Source organism: Lactuca sativa, chromosome 5, assembly GCF_002870075.4.
Source record: "Lactuca sativa cultivar Salinas chromosome 5, Lsat_Salinas_v11, whole genome shotgun sequence".
Lineage (NCBI taxonomy): Eukaryota > Viridiplantae > Streptophyta > Magnoliopsida > Asterales > Asteraceae > Lactuca > Lactuca sativa.
This window is the reverse complement of record NC_056627.2, coordinates 211402648-211426739: the sequence shown is the minus strand read 5'-3', so window position 1 is coordinate 211426739 and position 24092 is coordinate 211402648.

Here is a 24092-nt window from a genome sequence, read left to right as displayed (position 1 = left end):
TCAAGTACATACCAAAAATAGTTATGGAATTAGACACTAATCCAACAATAAGACCAAGTCGTCTTACCGCTAGTACGCCTCATTTATGAAGCCGGTCTATAAGGGGGTATAAGGTTGTTGCCTATAAAATGGCAACTTAATGGGTGTCCACTCTCACCCACCGCTTCCTTGATCGGTGGAGGATCGTTAGCCGAACGGGTAAGACATGGACTTATAAATTCTCATTAAAAGTATGATGAATATTATAAAGTAACTAAATGCTTTTATTAAATTCCCCATCTTAGTTACTTTAGGAAAAATGTGAATAAGGTGCTAATCCATGAAATTACACTTTACACTTTGTTTAAGTCGTTGGTGGAGCGTGTGTGGTTAATCGGCACACTAACTTGGAATTAACAAGGTAGGTGAAGGGTGACTTAAGGTTTATCATAGTATCGGTGGAGCGTGTGTGGTTTACCGACACATCGATTAAGTGATAAACTTTAAGGATACCAAGTGATTTGCATGGTTACTTCACACCTCGTTTTGTGATCCTCAGTATCCCAGTCACAAAACTTGGAGGGCACACTCGAGATTGAAACATGCCTTTGAAAAGTTCATTGAATCTCAAAAGAATGTAGGAATTTCTAAGAACCAATTAAAAACCTAATATTCATATTTCGTTTTTCATGGTGGAAATTGGTGTATCGTCATTCACCTACCTTTCAAATATGTTATAGCTTGGATTGCGACATACCTCTTCTAAGTTATAATATATTGTGATTGGATCCTAGCCTTAATAGTACATCTGGGTGTTTTATTAAGGACTCTCTTAATATCTAAACTAATCTTGTCCTCTTCATTCAGATGTCTTCAAACAACATTGCTTCTGGCTCTAATCCTAATGACTCCTTTACCCTTATGAACTTGTGTGGGAAAGTCACTTTTGATGGATCCAACTTCAATGAATGGATCAGAAACATCAGGACGATTACCCGCTACGAGGAAAAAGAATATGTCCTTGAAAAGGAGCTTAAGGAGATTGATGAGACCACTGCAACTACCCAGGAGATCGCTGACTTCCGGGCACATGAAAGGGATGCTACAAAAGTGGCATGCATCATCTTGGCCACCATGACAGCGGAACTCCAAAAGTCCTATGAGGACTTCTACCCTTTTGAAATGCACCAAGATCTGATGGAAAGATACCATCAAAGTGCACGACAAGAGAGGTATGAAATCATCTGCTGCATCATAACAACCATGATGAAGGACGGGGAATCCGTCACGAGCCACATGCAGAAAATGCAAAGGTATATGGATCGGTTGCTGAAGCTTAATGTGAAATTTCCTGAGTAGCTTGCAATAGATATCATTTTGCACTCCTTACCATTGTGCTTTGATCAATTCCGCATGACATATCACATGAATAAGGAAGAGTTCACACTCAGCAAACTTCAGGGACTCCTCAAGACTGCAGAAATAGGTCTTAAGGTTAAGTCGGTTGTTAACACTCCTACTCCAAACTCCGCCCCGGTTTTGGCAACCGGGAAAGGTCGAGTGAAGAAGAGGAAGAGATCTTGGAAGGGTACCAAGGCTAGGATCCTTGATGCCTCTTCTTCAAGTGGAACCAAGAAAGGTTTCGTCACTCCCTCTTCTGACCCAAAAGAGGCTGAATGCTTTTATTTCCATGAAAAGTCATACTGGAAGCGGAACTGCCCAAAGTACCAACAAGATGTGAAGGATGGGAAAGTTAAACCCAACCATGCAGGTATTTACACTATCTTATCGAATAACTCACCCCATTCTAACTCTTAGGTCCTTGATACCGGTTGTGGTATTCATATATGTTCTGATTTGTAGGGACTAAGAAGAAGTGAGAATGTGGAGCATGGAAGAATAAACTTAATCATGGAGAATAGGAAAGCTTTACTTGTCACCAAGATTGGAGTTTATACTTTATCGCTAAGTAGTGGGTTTAGTTTAGATTTGAATAAATGTTGTTATTCGCCAGAAATGGAAAGAAATATTATTTCCTTTCATGCATTGTACAAACAAGGTTTTACCTTTTCATTTGATAATGAAGTTGGTTCGATTAATGCTTTCTTTAATAATGTTCGTTATTTTAAAGCATTACCTTGTGATGGTATGTATGAAACTGTATCTGTGGTTGATAACTTAGGAAATAATGTATTGTGTATTGATTCTGTTAATGATAATAACTTGGATAAAGCATCATGATTGCATTGTCGTCTTGGACATATAAGCAAGAAACGCATAGGCCAACTCCAAAAGGATGGAGTCTTGAATTCATTTGACCTAAAGTCAGATGATAGTTGCGAATCGTGCTTACTTGGAAAAATGACAAAGTCACCCTTCACAGGTTCTTGTGAGAGGGGTGAAGGTTTGTTGGATCTTTTACACACAGATGTGTGTGGACCCTTCAAACATGCCACAAGGGATGCTAATCGTTATTATTTGACTTTTACTGATGATTATAGTAGATATGGATATGTCTACTTAATCAAGCATTAGTCAGAGACTTTTGAAAGGTTTAAAGAATTTAAACAGGAAGTCCAGAATCAATTGGGCAGGAACATTAAGATGCTTCGATTCGATCGAGGTGGTGAGTATCTTAGTTCAGAGTTCCTCGACTATCTTAGGGAATGTGGGATTGTCTCACAATTGAAACCTCCCAGGACACCTCAGTTGAATGGTGTAGCTGAGAGGCATAATCGAACCTTGTTGGATATGGTTCGTTCCATGATGAGTCGAGCTTCGCTACCAATTTCATTTTGGGGGTATGCCTTAGAGACTGCCGCCCATATCCTTAATCTGGTCCCTACAAAGAAAGTTGCCAAAACTCCTCATAGGATGTGGACTGGTAAAGTACCCAAACTAGACCACATCAAGATTTGGGGTTGCGAGGCTTTCATGAGACGCGAGACTCATGATAAGCTCGAACCTCGAAGTGAGAGGTGTATTTACATCGGCTACCCACAAAATTCCTTTGGTTACCACTTTTACAAACCTAGTGAAAATGTGGTCTTTATAGCTAGGAGGGTTGTCTTGAGAGAGAGAGAGAGAGAGAGAGAGAGAGAGAGAGCTCATAAGCCAAGGAAACAGTGGGAGGCAAGTTGACCTTGAAGAAATTCAAGAGTCAAGTGGTGAAGGAACTTCACACCCTAGCACTCAACTTGAGGAGGAAACTCCTGTTAAGCCAATTGACAAGTTTGTACCTCTGAGGCATTCCACAAGGGTTAGGAACGCACCTGAGCATTACTATGGATTCTATATTACTGCGAAAGGTGATACACTTATCAGTGATGAGACACTGATAGGTCTGGATGAACCTAACAGTTACGCGGAAGCCATGGCAAGCCCTGAGTCAGCCAAGTGGAAAGAGGCAATGGACAGCGAGATACAGTCCATGTATGACAATCAAGTTTGGAACTTGGTTGAGAATGTACTAGGTCGTAAGACTGTAGGGTGCAAATGGATCCTCAAGAAGAAGACCGACATGGATGGTAATGTACACACTTATAAGGCACGACTGGTTGAAAAGGATTTCTCACAAACTCCGGGAGTTGATTATGATGAGACATTTTCTCTAGTGGCCAAGATTTAGTCTATTAGGGTTCTATTAGCCATAGCTGCATTTCATGACTATGAAATATGGAAAATGGATGTCAAAACCGCTTTCCTTAATGGAAAGTTGGCTGAGGATGTTTACATGAGTTAGCCAGAGGGTTTTGTCAATACAGAGTACCCTAATAGAGCGTGTAAGCTTGAGAAATCCATTTATGGGTTAAAGCAAGCACCTCGTAGATGGAATCTTTGCTATGATGAGAAAGTCAAGGAATTTGGCTTTTCTAGGAGTGAAGATGAATCTTGTGTATATGTCAAGGCTAGTGGGAGTATAGTTAGCTTTTTGGTATTATATGTGGATGACATACTACTCATAGGAAATGACATCCCAACTCTGCAGGAAGTTATGTCCTGGCTTGGGAAATGTGTCTCTATGAAGGACCTAGGAAAAGCTGCCTATATTCTAGGGATAAGGATCTTGAGAGACCGGAGTAAAAGACTAATTGAACTTAGTCAGAGTACCTACTTGGATAAGGTGCTGAAGAGATTTGGCATGCAGGACTCCAAGAAAGGAGAGTTACCCATCCAGAGTAACGCCAAATTGAGTAAGACACAAAGCCCTAGTACTGAGGCTGAGATAGTAGAAATGAGTCGAATACCTTATGCTTCGGTTGTAGGATCGATCATGTATGCTATGACGTGTACTCGACCTGATGTAGCCTTTGCCTTAAGCATGGTTAGCAGGTATCAGGGGAACCCTGGCAAGGCACACTCGACTGTGGTAAAGAATATCCTCAAGTGCCTACGGAGGAGTAAGGACTGGGTTCTTACCCTCGGTAGGAGTGATGACTTGAGAGTTGTAGGGTATAGTGATGCTAGCTTTCAGACTAATAGGGATAATTTACGCTATCAGTTAGGCTGGGTCTTTACCTTAAACGGAGGAGCAATTTCTTAGAAGAGTTCCAAGCAAGAGATAGTGGCTGATTCAACTTGCGAATCAGAGTATATAGCAGTTAGCGAGGCAGCAAAGGAGGCGATATGGTTGAAGAACTTCATTGGAGACCTTCGAGTTGTACCAATTATTAAAGAGCCAATGGAAATTTTATGTGATAGTGAAAGTGTAGTTGCCTTAGCCAAGGAACCAAAGGATCACGGGAGATCCAGACACAACGATAGAAAATACCATTTCATTAGACATCGAATAGAAGAAGGACTCCTCGTGGCAAAGAGGACTCCTCGTGGCAAAGAGGGTATCATCGGATGAGCATTGGACTCAACCCACGCTCACTAGAATCATTTCATGGAATTTATCTCGAGTGATCATGAGACGGTAATATCATATAAGTCTTCAAACCTAGAGATATGATTTGTTACTTATGAGTTGGTTATGCATTGATTGTACGAAAACGCATTAGTAACTCGATGTTATAAAACATACTCTTGTGTATCATTCAATGAGTAGTAGAACAAACATATGAGTCGAAGTTTATTTGTTCCTTCTTGGATTAGAAGCTGATATTTGGGCCCCTCGATGATTTTGTTTTGACCTATGTACCGGGCCCAGTCAGAACTAAGTTGATGTGTTCAATTAATTTCTTTGTCAAAAAAATCGGAAATCGGGAAACAAACTTTTGGACAATAAGTAAGACATTGTTCCATGTATTTGTACGGATGATATCTAGAACAGAGGATTATATGATCACTTATCTTAAACGGCGTATCATCATCTTCTCAGTTCCGAGAGACCTTGAATGAGGCCTACATGCGGTAAGATTGACTTATTCTTATACATATATATGTTGGATAAGGTGTCTAAGTCCATAACTATTTCTGGTATGTACTTGACCCGACCCGGCATGGTCCATTTGGGTTGCATGACACCATACAATTGGATAGACTAAATGAGAGAAATAACACTTGTGGTTTATTCATATATTATAAGTTCTAATATATTAATAGTATTATTTAATTAGTTTGATCAAGAATTAATTTAGCATTAATTAAGTGATCAAAAGATAACTAATTAAATATATGGGTTGATTATGTAAATCATCCATAACTTGTATAGTGGGCTAACAGGATCCATGGATTATCAAGTTGGGTTAAACCCATAAGATGCTCCATGGGAGTTACAAACCCATAGGTCGTGGAAATGAAGAGCCATGACACATTAGGGTTTACATGGTGTAACTCTAGATGTGTCAACACTATATAAGGAACCCATTCTCCACCAAAATCGGCTACACAAGAACAAGTGAGGGCTAGGCCGATTTTTCAAGTGTATATTCTCTTAAAAAGTTTACTCCTTTGCATTTGGTGTTGTGTGAAGCATTTGAGGCATCACACTTGGGGTGCTAGGCTCACAAGGTTTCAAGGATCATAAGGAACAACAAGGTATGTTATTCTATGTTTCATTCAAGTTAAAAATTGTTCCCCATGTATGCTAGATTGGAATATAACCTTGGAATTCAACTTTGCATGATTATTAGACAAACATAGATCCAAGGTTATTAGGGTTGCATTTACACTTAGGAAGTGTTAGAATGCTCAAAACCCATCGATATAATGATTAAACTTTTAATATTATAGAAGTATAAGGGTTGAATTTTAATTTTTTTTTTAAATTCCAAGGATCTATTTGGAATTAAAGTATAAATGTGTGAGACTTTACAAGTTCCAAGACTTGAGGGCAAGTGTTGAAACTATTCAAGATTTTTCATTTCATAACTTGTGAGTTTTAATGGTCCATAAATAGAAGACTCTTCATTTTATGTACCCTCTTATTCTTTAATGACGCTTTTAAAGAAGTGACTTTTGGTTATCCATAACTTGAGGACAAGTTATGGATTCCATCATTAGCCATTAAGATCAAGAATTACACTACAAGCAAATTACACATAATTCTTATGATCTTCTAAAACTCATAAGACATGAACATTCATATCAAAATTTCAAGAATCATATTAACACATATAAAACATGGAAGTTTGATATTAGCCATTGTGAATGGATTAGCATAAACATTACACCATCTAAAATAAGGTTTAAAACACCGAAACAGTTTAGGGTAATGTTTCTAGTCCATTTCCAGCAGCAAAAGTCGAAAAACTGCATTCTGGGGCTCCTACTCGTCGAGTGCAAGAACCAACTCGACGAGTAGGATGAGTTTACACATGAACTCGTCGAGTCCCCCCATGGAATCGACGAGTTAATGCTGCAGAGTGCAGATTTTTGAGCTTTTTTAACAAGATTGCATCAAGTATCAAGAAAACAAGCCTAGGCTCTGATACCACTGTTGGGTTTTGAGCATACTAACACCCCTATGGTGTACATGCAACCTTAGAAACCTTGGATCTATGTTTTCTCTAACATATATGCAAATTTGATTTCCAAGGTTCACAACCTAACTAGCATGTTATGGGGTACTTGTAATATAAAACTTTAAGTAGAATAACAAACCTTTCTTTTGTTGTTGATTACTTGGAGTTTATGAGCCTAGCACCAATAGTGTGTATTCCTCAAGTGGTGTCACAAATCACCAAAAACAAATTAGAAGCTCTTGAGAGAATAAGAACACTTATAGAAATTGGCTCACTCTTATGCTCACACACACTAGTGCCAATTCTAGAAGCAAGGACTCCTTTATATAGTATGGAGGATTAGGGTTAAACCCTAATACCCATGACTCTTCATTTACCTAGGATCCATGGGTTAAAAGCTCCATGGACTATCCATGGACTCCATATACTCTTAGCCCATCCTATATAAATCTTAGCCCAATCTATAATAAGAGTCCATATTTAATTAGCTCCATTTTGATCACTAAATTAATTCTAAATTAATTCTTGATCAACACTAATTAAATAATTATGATATCATATTAATATATCATAACTAATAATATGTTAATATATCATAAACATCTTATTCTCAAAAGCATATCCAAACAAGTTGTTAGGTGAAGTGCAACCCAAATGGACCATGCCGGGTCGGGTCAAGTTGATACCAAATATAGTTATAGTCTTAGACACCTTATCCAACAAGTTCTTCTTCGGCAAAGGTCCCTATGGTCTTTGGTTACACGAACACCATAGATCCCACTGTGGAGTTAGTTGACCAGAAGGTATACGAAGGAATGATTGGTTTTCTACTGTACCTGACCGCAAGTACGCATGAGATTATCTTCGCAATGGGCTTGTGTTCCAGATAACAAGATGATCCCAAGGTCTCTCATCTAAATGCAGTCAAAAAGATTTTTAGATACCTCAAAGGGAGAAAAGATTTGGGTCTTTGGTACCCATCAGAAAATGAGTTCAGTCTACAAGCCTTTGTAGAATCAGATCATGTCAGATGTAGATTAGACTCTAAGAGCACTTATGGAGGATGCCAATTCCTTGGTGGAAAATTGGTGAGTTGGTCTTCAAGAAAACAAAACTACATCTCACTCTCCACCGTAGAGGCATAATACATTGTCGCAGCCAGCTGCTATTCACAAGTCTTATGGATGAAACCTCAACTCATGGATTACGACTATTGAATGCTTCATATACCAATTTGTTGTGATACTAAAAGTGATATTTCCATTTGACATTTGTACTCCAAGAGGAAACACATTGAACTACGATATCACTTTATCAAGGATCGTATCCTAGAAGGTAATATCGAACTTATCTTTTGTCCCACACATGAAGAAATAGCTGATGCTTTCACCAAAGCAATTGATTCCACTAAACTTAATGGATTTGTAGAAATGTTAGGAATGATGAAACCTGACCCTCAGTTTTTCTTGAAAGGATGAATGGGCGGGACTTTAAAGTCTTTGGATTTTACAATTATATATGCTCCAGTCGTCTTGTTACCGCAATATCTTTGAAACACATTTATTTATCTATGTTTTAAGGTTTATCCTTTGAGTCTAACTATTAAGCACAAATTTCTTGGTGATCACTGTTCACTGAAGACTATTTATGATCTTTGTACTCTCCGGGTCATTTTATTGTTTTTGTGTCTAACCTTGTGATAAGTTACTCTGCAGTGTGAAACTATACCACCATCTTAATCGTCAGTCATACCGCAGTTCTTCCTTCAAGAATAAGAAGTCATTTTCTCTGTTGGCAACAAATAAAGTTTCAAGGGTGTTCAATCTAATGAAACAAATCAATTAAAGGATTTTCAAAGGATTGTTTTTATTCCCTTTCATTAAATATATTTTGACCCTGCAATATCTTTTAAAAAATTGTCCTTTTAATTATTAAATAAATAATGGGTATTTCTTTTATATTTAAAAGCACTTTTAAACACAAGTTGATATGACAATGAACATATCATACGCTCCGCTGATTTTCACTCAATTAACTATAAAGTCTGACACTTTTCTTACCCATTATCCCACATTTTCCACTAAATCACCACATTCCTTAAATGCGCCCATTATCGCATTTAATGACTATATTTTCCCCCCAAAACAATATCGTTTAAAGTTAATTTAGACAGAAAAAACCCAAATGTTTTCACAGCTGTAAAATATTTTTCCCGTTTGAATTTGGGTTTCAAATCTGAAGGTATAAAAACTCCCCATTTCCTTCCAAGAAAGCTTCAAGCTTTTTGAATCCTAAATTGATGATCTTCTTCTTCTTCTCTCATCTTGCTCAAACACTTTATGCAAGTTCTTCAAACATTTTTCGAAACATATAAATGGGGAAATATGGTGCTTCAAAGAAACAAACCAAACCCACTATATCTTCTTCCACCGTCAAGAACACTATGCCCTTGATTGCTGCAAGCAACTATCGAGCCATATTTTAAGATCATGATCACTATGATCCAACCATCAAGCTCATCATCAGATTCATGCCAAAACATCCACTGTTCAATGCCTTCAACACCGCTGCAGATATTGTTCCACTCTCAGTTCTCTACAAGGGCGTGTTTTCTACTTATCGACCAACTAAAGATCCATAATTGATTCATCTCAAGGTTTCCGATAAATCAACTACCGTTCTCACCAAGAATAAATTTCTTGAAGCCATTAATCTCAGAATCCCTGCCAAGACGGTCTTCAAGAGTCCCTTCAATGAAGACGTATTCATAGTCCTCTAAAAAATGGGGTATCAAGACAAGTTTAAGGGTATTGTAGATTTCAAGAAAAGCAAACTCACAACTATGTGGCAATTTCTTGGCCATTACATTATTCAAAGCCTTTCAGGTCGAACGGGTGGAACTGATGCTATAGGCAAAAAACTTCTGGACATCTTATGGAGCATCTTCACCGACAAACCAGTCGACTATGGCACCATTCTCTTGGATGACTTCATCAGTTATGTTGGAAGATATGCTCCAAGGAAAGGACTCACTGAAGTAACTTCTGTAAGGTTCTGGTCCCTCGGCATCATGGATCTCCACACTAAGGAGAAAGTTAGTATGGGCACACAAATCAACTTTTTTGTCCGTAGAGAACTCAAAATGTATTCCCTTCCTAGGGAGCAATCTGTATTCGGTCCCATTAGACAACTCCCATTTCACATTTTGACTAAAACTAGAATCATTGACTATGTGGTCTCTGGCCATATGGAGGCTACAAATGATATACCATCATATCATTCCACCCCGTTGTAACGTCATGATTTTTACCATAACTTTTTTTTCTTTTTAAAACATTTATTTAATAGAATACGTTTGCATAAGACTTAGTTTTTAAAGCATTTTCATACCACAACGTTACTTTAAAAATTCAAACATAATTCAAAACCATTTAAAATGTAAAAAAAATACGTTAAAGTAAATAATCAAGAACGTCTCCAAGAGTGGTATCGTTAATATAAATCCACTACCCATAAATAAACCCTCTCACCTAGGCTAATCTTTTAAGCTGTCTACATCAATCATAAGGCACAAAAGACAAAAGATACAAGTGTCAGCCCCTGCTGGGTGAGTTCATAAAGTTGAATATAAAACATACAAACTCCAAAAGGGTCAATCATTCATTTTATGATGAAGCATAAAAATGATAGAAAAATAAAAGATAGCAAACAACTACATAATATAGTTAACCAATCGTATATTCCACCACATACATGCATAAATGTTCAACCGCAATTCTACCATATAACATATATGATCAACCAAATACCAGATAAACAACCGAGTATCATGTAAACAATCACATATCATATATAGGTAACCTTTACTTGTTCAACATTTTATTAATAACCAACCTCTTGTTATATATTCAACCCTTTAATATACAACCAACATTTTGTTATAGATTCAACCTTTTAATATGCAACCAAATTTTTGTTTTTTATTCAACCTCTTATTATACCTATCCACCCGATTGATAGACAAGTGTCCCTTAGTGCTACCTAACCCAAGAGAAACACCTTGTTCACTACTTGTGTGCACGGCCAACCGAATGCTCTACGTGGCTCATGACTTCCACCTGAAACACCAACCCCGTGAATTCACTTTAGCTAATCTTACTTTGAAAATTATAAGTACCCCGCGGTGTCGTTAAGGAATCTGTTCAATTGGTGCCAATTCCACTACAACACCTCCTGACTCCCACGTGATGTTTGTGCTGGCCGCGATAGACGGACCAACATCACTCTAGCCCACAAACACCGAAGTGCCTTCAAACCATGTGTCACATGGTCCTCTAGATAGACCGTCAACTAACAACCTCTGTTAGTATATCTCTTCCTATAGGTACTCTTTCAACCTAGTAGGCACCCTCAATGATCCGGATAAGGTTTTACGCAAAAATCATGAACTACCCAAACCCTCTACGCATAACCCCACAATGACATTTGTACATTAAGTAAAGCATGTAATTCATACAACATAAGTGTGTATTTAAACATGCATTATATTCATAACCAAAACATTAAATCACCTTCATACATCATTCTTTCAAACAACTTAAACCAGCATGTCATATACATCAAGTTCATCAAAGTGTAAGCAACATAACAATTAAGTCATAATATGGAATTAGCACTAAGCATATATTAGCATCACAATTATCATATCATCATCAAGCATAAGTAAGGATATGGTCATCCTAAAGTGAATCAAATCACCATCTACGGATTGCTTGTTTCAATCATGCAACCTTAGTGAGTTAAAACTATGAACTCACCTTTAACCTTGATGAAATCTTCCTTCTATTCCAAGTCTTGAACTTACTTGAAGTTTTCAAGGGTCCACCTAAAGATCACACATAACATTCAATTAACAAATAAAGTACTTGGTTCAAAAATACAACTTTATTCTAAAGTTTATATTATTATTTTTTTATAATATCCTAGCTCGTCCCCTGTTCAGTGTTTTAACCATAAAAGTGAATCTATAGATCTAATTGGGATGAAATCAAACTTTCTAGAATCTATACACGATTTCCTAGAACGTCATGACAGTGGAGCAACATCCAATTCTGCCCAGATTAGCAGCTATAGATATCGCAACATGGGGAAAAGTTGCTTTGCAGAATTCCAACATTCACCAAAAATCACGGTATGCTTTAAGACTTTAGGTAAAGGATTAAAGTCACTCAAATTTTACACACAAAAGGATTGAATGATAGTATTAATACATCAATCGTGTACTTTATGAGAATATCAAATAAATGACACAACAATGTTGAGAGTAGAATGCCTAAACATATAGACGAACGTTTAGAACAAAGCTCTAGATTTTGACTCCTAATAGCCACCTGTTCAAATCTATTTTAACACCAACAAGGCCTTCAAAATATACATTATTATCGTGTATTCAGTATTATATACTTTTATCTTTTCATAAACTACTTTTAAAGGTCCAAACAATATTTCTACAATTTTATATGATATTTACAAAACTGCCTATCAATGCAGCTAAATTCTGACCAGCGGGTGAAAAAGGCGATTTTCACTTGAGTTGGAGGCGACAACAAGACCTGGAAATATTCATGGACAAACTAGACTCGAAATTCAAAGTTTGAGAAGTTACGGATCTTTAATCCGACATCTGATGAGTTTTCTAGATTTTTTTGAAAACAGTGACAGATTGGTAATTTTGCTGAACTTTCCAACTTTGAATTTCAAGGACTTTTTGACCACTTAACCTATTAAGTCATAACCAAAAGCACCCAAAAGGAGAGAATTTGGGTTCTTAAAACTAGCAACTTGTCAAGAAACATTAATATCAATTTCATCCTCTCACTAAGGTTTGAATTAGTAATCAACAAAGAAAACAAGGTCTCTAAAACATGGAGTAATACATGAACATGAACATGAACTAAGAATTCTTGAGGGTGTTCATAAACAAGGTCTCCATCAAAATACACCAATAGAACTAGATTTAAACATATGAACATTCAAAGATTGTAAGTATGAAGAAGGTATGATCAATAACACCAAAGAGAAGACAATTGACCCAAGATTTCAACTAACACATTATATTTTTTATTTATTTATTTATTTATTTTAAACAATAAGAAATAAGATAATTGACATCAAATATAGTTAAATACTTATGGAAGGCAAACGGGCAACAAGCTATGCCGCTAGCCCTTTATGGATGGCAAAACTAATTATTTTGAAAACAACATCTATGGATCTAGGAGATATAACATTAGAATGCATGACCTTTTGGACTCTGTTGAGGAGCTCCACCGCCTCTGGCATGAGAAATCCAAATGTATCAAATGAAAAAGGTACAAACACATGTTGACTTTCTATACATGCAATCTCGTGCTTTTCCACTTTGCACGCAATGGCTTTCAAAACGACATGCCTTGCTGTGAAACCCCCGCTCCTCAAACCGATGAAAGGAGAGACCCCAGTAAGATCCACACAAGCATGCTTTCCTCCTATCCATCCAAATACAAAAATGTTAGTCGGCTTAAGTGTGGATCTGCCATCATGCGGGTCCGTCAAAAAGTTCACTGGCGCTTCTTTCTTCACAGAAATACCAGCACACCGACAAGCATCAAAGAGAACATCCTAACCACATCCTGTCTGTACTTGAAACCAGTGAGCTCTCTACAATGTACCAGATGCTCCATAAAAGTTTCCAAGCATCCCTTGCGGAAAATGGGTGTATCTCGTCAATTGGGAATAGAGGAATCATGAGGCGATAACGAAGGATAGTTCGGTACTCTACAGGAGACATATGCTGACCGAGGCCATCAATAGGTATAGTTAGCAGAAAATCCTGAGCATGAGGTGCCCGGAGACACTTAAAAACTGCTTTCTGTCTAACAGTCATGTCGAAGTCGACTTCCATATCTTTGACGATTTTGCTAAAAAGGGCACACACCAATGCTTTTTAGGTTTTAGGGGGGGTGGTTTCTATTTTTGTGAAACCTCTATATTCAAATCTTGGAATCGTATTATGAAGATGAGTCAAAGCACATAGGTAATCAGAGTCCATACCACATATGCCACTGTCACATAAGATGTGGTATTGTCATGCCCAAGATTGGGCCCTCGAGGCTACAAATGCGTAGGAGGAAACCTCGGATGTTGAGTACAAACCCAAAGCACCAAAACGATTAGGTGAGGAGCCCAAATGCCACTGGATGTCTCCAAAGAAGGGTCCTCCACATACCACCATATCCTCGATAGACATGCGCAATCCTTTGTCAAAAAACAAAACTACCTCTTCGATGTGCACCGGTTGGCATGTCCTTAAGCCGAAGAAAAGTTTTGGAATTCCCATACATGATTGAAGCAAAAGGAGCTCACTCTACGGGTCACATAGTAGTGGAAGAAGACCCATCAAATCAACAGTATTGACCGCTCTCTTCATGGCTAGCCCGCTAATAAACTATGCGTGTTTGCTAACAGCTCCCCCAAGGAGCTTCACCCCCCAAAGAAGGTGTCCCTATATCCGTTGGGAATAAATCGACATGAAGCTTCCTACCATCATAGGAGGGCCAAAAAATCTCCTTTTTTCTTGATGTTCAACTCAAGACCCAAGCCTGGACCATTTACCCGAATAATGTTCAACACTCTAGCCACTTTCTTTGAACCCCCAATAACAGTCCCATCATCTAGATACCAAGCATGGAGAAGGAGCTTACAATTGTCTTTAATTTTGTGCACAAGCAGGTGCAAAACGAGGGCAAAAAGAATAGGGCCCAAGGGGTCGCCTTACTGCACCCCAGTGGCAGACCATATATGTTGGTCTTCGATATAAAGTCTCGATGCTTGCCCACACAAGATATTTACCCACAAAGAAATAGAAGGGGACATCCTTTTACCCTTGTGGAGCAAGGCTGATCTATCCACAAGGTTAAAGGCATTCGAGAAATTCACTGTATGCATTGCAAAAGACACGGCGACATGGTGTTCACTCAACACCCTATTGGAACTGTGTAACACCGCCTCAGCACCACTGGACACACCAACCTTGAACTGAAAAATCCTTAAGGTACTTAGCCACTTCTTTACCCACACCTTCCATGGCAACCTTGGAAACCAGACATCTCCATATAGTGCCTACTGGAATTGGATGGATCCTGTAGTCAGGTTTAATCAGAGGCGTGAGAAGAGCGGATGCAACAAACTCTGCCAAAATTGTGGAACATCTTCCTGCTAACCATAAATTAACCACTAAAGTGATAACACGTATGAGATATGTGGCTATAGCAGACCTTTCTCCACAAAGGGCATCCAAGATGTGTTGAGCCCTTAAGCCATCTCTCCTGCATGAAGTTCCTTTAGGGAAAGATTTAATGCAACCAAATATACATTCAGAGTCAGCTAAAAGGGGAGGTTTAGAAACGATAGGGCTCGGCATAGATGGGGGTGGCCTGAAAGGGTGTTTTTTCCTCCAAAGCTGTAATAGTATCACCATTGTATGGCGCAACACCAGATGAACATATCACTTCAGTGTTGCGGTAAAATGCCCATCTGCAACCTTACGAAGATACTTCCTGACGTTGGTGTTACTTGATGTAGACTTTTTCTAAAGGATGCCTCCACCCTGTCCCAGGGCCCCAAACTCGTGACTCTCTAACATATTTTGATCTAACTTCCTGATACCATCCTCTTTCCCCCATGGATACAAGGAGTTCAAGATGGAGATTTGTTGTAAGGGTTTTCTATTCCCAGACCTACATTCTTGTCTATTCTTGGGCCTAAACACTTGCAGTGTGCATTGAGGAAGAAGTAACAAGCAAATCCATGAATCAACCGAGTCGGGTTGGGCAATCACCTTGTAAAGAGCTGTTTTCAATGCCTTAGAGAAAGCAAGGTGAAAACTATGGGGGATACTCTTGACAGTAGTGATAGGCTCTTTAAAAACATGATCAAGGAGCCCAACATCAAAAACCAAACCCCCAATAACATTTGTCACCGGCTCTTTAGTAGACAGATTTAAAATACCGACAATGTAACGACTCGAGCCGTCAGCTCTTGTAACAAAACTCACACGACCATCCGGGTGATGGCAATAAAGGCTAACAACATGCAAAGTCATACACTTCCCACACATCCATTGACCAAAGGACTTCAAAGTTTCTTCCACCGACATAAATAAACCAACATCACTAGAAAGAGCTTCACGTAAAATCCATTTACGATCTTTAATAAGTAGATGATGACTTTTGATGTGTGAAATCATACGGCCAATCCCTTTACTTCCCACTTCACCATTTGGGCAACAATGGAAGCTTCTAAACGGGCACAATCAAATATCACACGAACTTGTAGAAGAAGAAGCTATACAAGAGAACAAGCCTCTGTAAGGGTCGAAGATGGATTGTAATGTGTCGATATTTGTACCCTTTCGTATATTTTGTAATGTATGTACTAAGGTGTCTATGTCTATGCCTTAGTATTTTTTGTATACTTTCACGTCTCCTATAAATAGGGACATTACTCAGAGATAGAAAAGGGTCTTCGACAGAACTTGTCTACTTTACTCTCTGTAAAACTGTTGGTAGTATAATTGAGCTGAAACCAGATTTTATTTACTACTTGTGTTCTTATAACATTTCGATTACTCTGATTTGTTTATATTCGATTATCACTTCATCAATTGGTATCAGAGCAGGAATCATTACTGTGATCTGATTTTCAGTTGAATCTTTTGTTTTTGAGTCATAAAATTCGATAAAAAAGTTTCCGCACTGTTAGATTTAGAAAATCATCTCTGATCATCAGTTTTGATTTGATTCTGCATTTGATTTGCATAATCAAGTGTTTGATTTTGAGTTTTTGTTCAGTTCTTTCAATCATATTCAAATTTCTTCAAGTTTTCTGAAAAATTCTCATCCGTACGATAATAGAAAACTTCAACATGAACACGATGTTCAACAAAAATTCCAATGTTGAATCCGGAGTATTATGATCAATGGGCTAATCGCATGGAGGATTATGTGAATGGCTTGGATGAAGAACTATGGAATTGTATTTTAGGAACTGCTCAACCTCCATTGAATGTTCAAAACATCAGATCTTCAAATTCCACTACTACTATTGATGAACAATCCACAAGGTTAAAGAAAAACAAAAAGCGTTGTATGAGAGAATTAAGAGGTGCACTACCTCCTATGGTTTACAATTACGTGCGTGGCTGTAAGAGTGCAAAGGAAATCTGGAATACTCTCATGGAGAAATATCGGGGAAGTGAGAAGACAAAAATCAATTCTGTAAAACAATGTCTTGTGGAGCTGAAAGAATTCAGACAAAAGGAGAGTGAAACAATTGAATTGTATAATAAACTGAAAACTCACGAAAGTGAAGTGAACGAAATTGCAGAAGAGACAAAGTTTAGTCATGGAGGTCCATTAGCTCTTGTCTCTAAAGTATCTGAAAAAGAATATGTTGAAAAATGTGATTCTGAAGATGAAGAAGGGTTCATCATGAATTCGGATGATGAGGAAATAACTTTTTAGTTGAACAACCGAGTCAAAAAGTTTTTCAAGAAACTATTCAATTTGAAGGTGAAGCAAAACGAAATAAAAGGATGTTTCGTGAAAAAGGATGCTGGAGAGGAGAAGAAGAAGTTTGAGAAGAATGATGCGAAGGTAGTTGAGGAGAAGAATGAGAGGAAGTTGAAAGGAGATTTGGGTGTAGATTGCCATTACTACAATGGATCAAATCATCTAGCAAATGATTGCATGCTTCATAAGAAAGAGGAAAGAAAGAACAAAGTGAAGGATGAGGCATACTACACTGAGAGGCTGGAGGAAGTGAGAGCTAAGGCGAAGGGTATGTCTTTGGTGGCTAAAGGTGAACAGGAAGAAGATGGAACTTATAAAATCTGGTCTTCGGGCTCAGATGATGAGGAAATGTGTAATCCTACACATGGTGGCATGTATGAAAAGCTGGAGGTGACAGGTCAATGCTTCGTATCCAAATCTGCTGATAAGTCTCCAATGACAACTAACGTACGTTCTATTCTTGAATCTTTCAATATTCCTTTGAGTGCATATAATTCTGAAATTGTTGCTTTTGATGATATTGTTGCTTACTTTGATTCAATTGTGGTGTCTGCTAGTAATGAAGCTAAGAAATTAAGCACACAATTGTTAGAGACTTAGAAGAAGCTAGACTAAAAAATAACCAAAATAGAATGTTTAGAAATGCACATTACAAATATCATGTGTGATAGGGATTCTCTTTCTAGTGTTGTAAAACATTTATTAGCTCAACGAAACATTTACTATAACTCTGCTAAACGTCTTTATGGGAAACTTACTGCATTGCATCATTCGAGTGACATTAGCAAAGAACAACATAGAAAATTATTGCCTTTTCTAGCATATGAAAGAGAAAAGGTTGATAATATTTCGTATGATTTTGAGAAAAATATTGTTGAGTTTAAAAAAGTTCCCTATGATAGATATGGAATTGTCAAAATTGAAAAAAAAACAATTGACAAATTTTAAGAACAGCTTGATCATAATCGATTATATCAAATCGATTCACAAATCAGATTAATAAACAATACTAGTCGATTTTCTAGAATTGTTGAAACAAAAACTAAAAGTGAAACTCAAGAACAGTTATGACAAACAGTCGAGAGAAGTTCTTCAAGAAGTACGATCGATAAAGCATCGTATGGCGATGATGAAGATTGACCAACAACGAATTAGATTGAACGGACTTAACAAGTCACTGCAATCACACTTCTAATATATTGGATTAAAAAGAAAAACGTATGGGCTCACAACTGATGAACAGTATTCGATCTCATTCTTTTGGATCATAATCAAACAAAAAATTGGGCTTCTTAGTTTGAATCAAAGAATTGTAAGCATATCATGATAAAACCAATGATGAACACTAACAAATTTCAAAATGGTTTTGGGCTAAATCTAGATTAAAATGAACAATTGCAAATTTAGAATCGAATCAAACAAACGGATTTTAGATTGGATCGGGCTTGATTAACGAAAATTTTTATTGGATCACAACAAATGGGTTTTTCAAAAAAAAAATGATCCAACGAATCAAAATGATCAAAAATCAAGAACGCAACGCACGAATCAATGACATTAAGAGAGATCATAGAGAGAGACTCACCAAAAATGTTCCAATTGTGATAAATGTTGCCAAACCGAGAATCTTTCTTCAAAAAATCACATTGATCATTGAAGACTCGCTCTGATACCAATTGTAGTGATTATTGAACATGGTTTGGCATGCGGAATTAAAGACTACACAGTGAACATGGTGATTTTGGTGTTCAAGAGATGTGTTGAATATGTATGGTGTTACAAAAATGGACATAGATCTGCATCTACATAAATAACACATACTTACACACTCACTTTTACACCTCTCAAGCACACCTCTACAAGTGGACTAAACCCACCTTATATAGAGGTGTTTACATGTCTCTCTCTCTCACTCTCTATCTGATGAGTCAAAAGGCTAATGTACCACATGCAAGTGGGTTTTACAAAAGTCAACACATTACAAAGTCAAACATGAATAAATTTGCAACCTAACAGCCTCGAAAACAAGGTTAAGCTATGAAGCAATATTTAAAAAGGAAGGAAATGAAATGGCGCACCAACACAGTATTGTTGTGTACAAGAAACATCCAAACTAAGAAAACTACATTATCTTGAACAATAAAGTTCAATAAGAGAAAAATTGTTTTGGGTATTTTATCAAACACTTGGTGAGCAACAAAAATAGCTTCTTGGATTTTCATCTTCTTCCATTGAAACACCAACCTTATAATCTAATATCTCACAAGGATCAAGAAATCAACAAAGATAATTGAGATTGAGAAGCATCTTTTCTGTTTCCCACGATTGTAGACATATTGAATTTTAATGACAATGGTGATGAATATTTTAAGAACTGATGAAGATGGTGATAAAATTGTTTAGAGAATCATTGATTTGGTGTTATGGGTTTTCAAATGCTTCATAATCGATTTGTAATGTGAAAGTGGTTTATTTGGAACAAAATATCACAAGCAGAATGTGTATGTGTAACTGTTCCAAAATATGCAAATTGAAGTAGAATTACATGTGGAATGAAGAATTAATAAGTTACCAAGATTGTTGAAAAAATTTCGACCTCAATTGAAATCTCCAACACAAACCCGTCGACCCCTCTCACTTCACAGCCTCATGATCAGTCCCCCTCCCTCCTCTTAAGGTTTTATTCTTCTCCTTCCTAGTGATTGCCGATTACAGCCATAAGCCCAAAACTATTAGAATCGATTTCTTAGTAACACGTATAAACTCAGGGGAAGGAATCGAATGGATTTTTTAATCGATGCTCACTAGAAAGAAACGACACACACAATTGATTAGGATGCACTCCTAAATCGCACGCATATACCAAAAAACAGACGAATGGAATAAAAATCACGTTGATTATCATTCATGAGGAGTTATACATGATTTTTTCCAATTGAGTCCCTCAACTCCTAGTCTTGTTTCTCTTCTACTCTAACCCTATAAATCTTGACACTCCAAGTTTCTTTTAATAACACTCTATCCCCTTAATTCTATTTAATCCCTTTAAGGAGTTATTTTTAACAATATAACCCCTTAAATCAATATAACTAATTATTTACCTTTTAATTATTAACTAATTATTTTAGGTATTAAATACATCTTTTATTTAATTTATCTGATTATATAACCTTAAAGCAATAATAATCCTGTGAAAATAAATATTCGTCTAACAGAAACTAACATCGTTGACGAAAACAAAATTTGGGTCGTTACACTCGCCTAGGCCCACACCGCAGCCAATTCGCCATATTGCAAAGCCTCAAACATCAAGAGGAATAGTTAGGTCCTAAAGAAAAACCTTGTTAAAGTATTAACTAAGGGTTCAAAAGCTTCAAAAAAAATCCAATACTAGTACCATAGATCCCATCCATATCGAAGAGCCCATCAACACTGAAGAGTCCAGACTTACCGCATAACAAATGCATATTGTAGACCCTAAACACTGCAGACCCTTTAGAAGTTCATATTCATATCATCACTGAAGAACCAGTAAATGTTTATACTTAACAGCCTGGGTAGTCTAAGTTCAAAGACTTGTTTAGAAAGAGGAAGTTGAAACTTCCCACCCCTCTAAGTCAAAAGTGATCCAAGGCTGATATCGGAGTCTCTTATAAGTCTCCAGTAGCCATTTGATTCAACGCTGAATCACTAGTGAAAACCCCATCTATCCACTCCAATACAAAAAGTGTAACGGTTTCAGATCACCAACATCGAGACAATGCCAAATTGGGATTTCAAGTGGATTCTGGTGTCGTTAAGCGTCCCAAGGTGTCTGGGACAAAATGCCTACACCTTGTTACCCATGTGGATATGAACTCCATTCTTTTTCACATTATACATACACATCAAACACATGATGCATAACAGAGTTGTTTTCCAAAAACCATGGCGAGAACACAACCGAGGCCAAACTTGGTTCAAGACCAAGGAGACCGAGGAAGTTCTAGAAATCCTATACCACCAACATTACTCACAAGTAGTTTAGGCATGGGGAGCACCATTATAAGAGGAACCGTGAACCTGTGTGACACCCCAGTGGTAACTGGTTTTGATGATTATAGTTTAGATGATAGTTGGAATTAAAATCAACGAAGTACGGAGTCAAAACTAAAGAAATCTAAAGCTTTCAAGAGAGCCCTTAGAGTAATAAAGGTAAGGAAAACTCAACAACAACAACAAAAGGAAGAAGCAAATCATGTATTTGTAGGCTACATGCCAAACTTCCTTCATAACGCAAATAAGGATGATGATCTGAAGAAGACCCATCAATGTGTAGAAGAGATGGAACAAACTATAAGAAGAGTTAGAGAGGTTATTGGAAATCAAGCAGGAGGTTCAAAACCTACTCTTACGCCAACTGAAGTAGGAAACTCCATCGACGATGGCACCAAAGTACAACTTAGTGATGAACCTATGTTTGGATTTCATTTCTGTAATGAAGAACAGGAGGTACATCGGAAGAGGAATGATAATGATTTCTCAATTATTTCTTGAAGACGATGATTAAAGTGAATCTCATCACTCCACATAAAAGCCCAGACCCAAGAAGAAAAAAAAGCAAGTTGTGTCTAGAAAAGAATTACTTGAGCTAAAAGATAAATCGTTCAAATCTTAGCCGCAATGACAAGTACTAAACCACCTTAGACCCTTCCCTTGCTACATTGAAGATTTTAGAGGAAAGAATTCAAGATATAGAAGTAAGAGAAAAGTTCACATCTTATTGAATCCTGATACGTATCGAAATTTGAATCCGTAAGTTAGATGTCCAAAGTCAACCGATAACAAGGAATTCATCAACAAGTTGATAAGATTCTGAAAGATGTCAAAGAGTTAAAAGAGCAACTGGTCAAGGTGACCACATAGCAGGAGGGAAAGACCAAATTTCTGATAAACAAGACCCACAATTCCATTATAGGATCTCTGACAGAAAACCTTGGGAGGTGATAATGATCACCTGCCTGGATGTTTTTATTGAATTAAATATGAGATTACAAAGATGATGAAGGTAATACATGTTTAAGTGTATGGTAGAGCTAATTTTCTGTGTAGTGTGCTAAATACATGTGTTATCTATAGTCTAATGCAAGTAATAAGAAGTTCGATAATTTCTAAATCCTCCGAAATCAGCATATGAACGTTGTTTGACTTGGTATTTTGGGTGTTTTTCCTGGTTGAGATGATTCTCCATTGAGAATGAGTCTCAAGTTAAATAATTTTGCACATGTGAGAAAATGAAAGAAGAATATAGCCTTTATAATTGTTAGGAAAAATTAGTGATAATAATAAGGGTCTAAAGATATGTTTAAGGATCCTGAGGCTTCATAAATATTATGGATTGTAATATGATTGAAGGATCAGGCCCCTAACAATTGCCCCCAAATTATACGTATGCAATATAAACGTTAGTTTTTAAATATTTAGAGGTATAATTTTAAAGTTAAAAATAAAGTAAAAGGTTCTAACAGATAGGGTAATTAAATTTCAATGGATAGATTTCTAGTTGTTAGAATAGGTCAAATCACCCTTCCACCTTTCTTTGATTCTTGTATAAATAGGGTATGCAACCTTTCATTTTCATCTTACTCTTTAGCTCTTCTTCCATAAGTCCACCGAATATCATCGAAGGTATTATTTTTGTTTCTCCTTCCTAGTTTTCATTTTTTAGAAATGGTTAAAAAAAGGAGCTCGCTCTCGCGTAAACATCATAGCTATACCAGATGATGATTTCTTAGATCGTAAATCCTTTCCTACGAGGAAACTTGTACTTTCGATGACAAATATATTGAAGCTTTGAGTTTGATTGAAACCTTTCCTACTGGTACTTTTTTCAAACCTTTTGATGTCAGGATCCAACCTGATTATATTTCTCCTATTTGGGTATGTTTTCATTAGTACCCTTTTACTTTAGGTATTATTTATCCATTTTACGGAATTATTTATGAACTTTTTGAAATTACTATGATTTCATACATCTAATTCATGTCAGCGGTTTGGAGGATCCTTTATTGGATTGATAATCTGAACCACTGAATGGGTCTCAACATTGGTCTAAATGAATTAGCCTATTCTTACAACCTTTCGACCATTGGGAATTCCTGTTTCTTGTTAAAAGTGAAAACCTATGGATTAGCTCTTGTATTGAAATCCAATCATAACAATGGTGCTTGGAAATGAAGATAGTTTTTCGTGAAACATGACTCGATTCCCAATTGAAATCTTTTACCTCAATCATAGGTTAAAAAAGGGTAGGGTCTCTTATCTTTATATTGAGGATCCTAATATTCACACTTCTTATTTTGCTTGATCTTTTGCAGCTTTCAAGTTCAACGAGTGAATTCCCCCTACTAAAGACACCAAAGATAGGATCAAGAATTTCCCTGATTTGTGCGAGATTGATAGGACATTCAATCTTATCCTTCCAATCATCAAGAAAACTCAACCATTGTCATCCTTATGGCTACCTGTAAGCATCCTTGAGTACATTCATCTCTCTTCTTGAGAAATTTTAAAGATTTCTTTTGTTTTCCCATGATCCAAAGCCACACATGCTAGT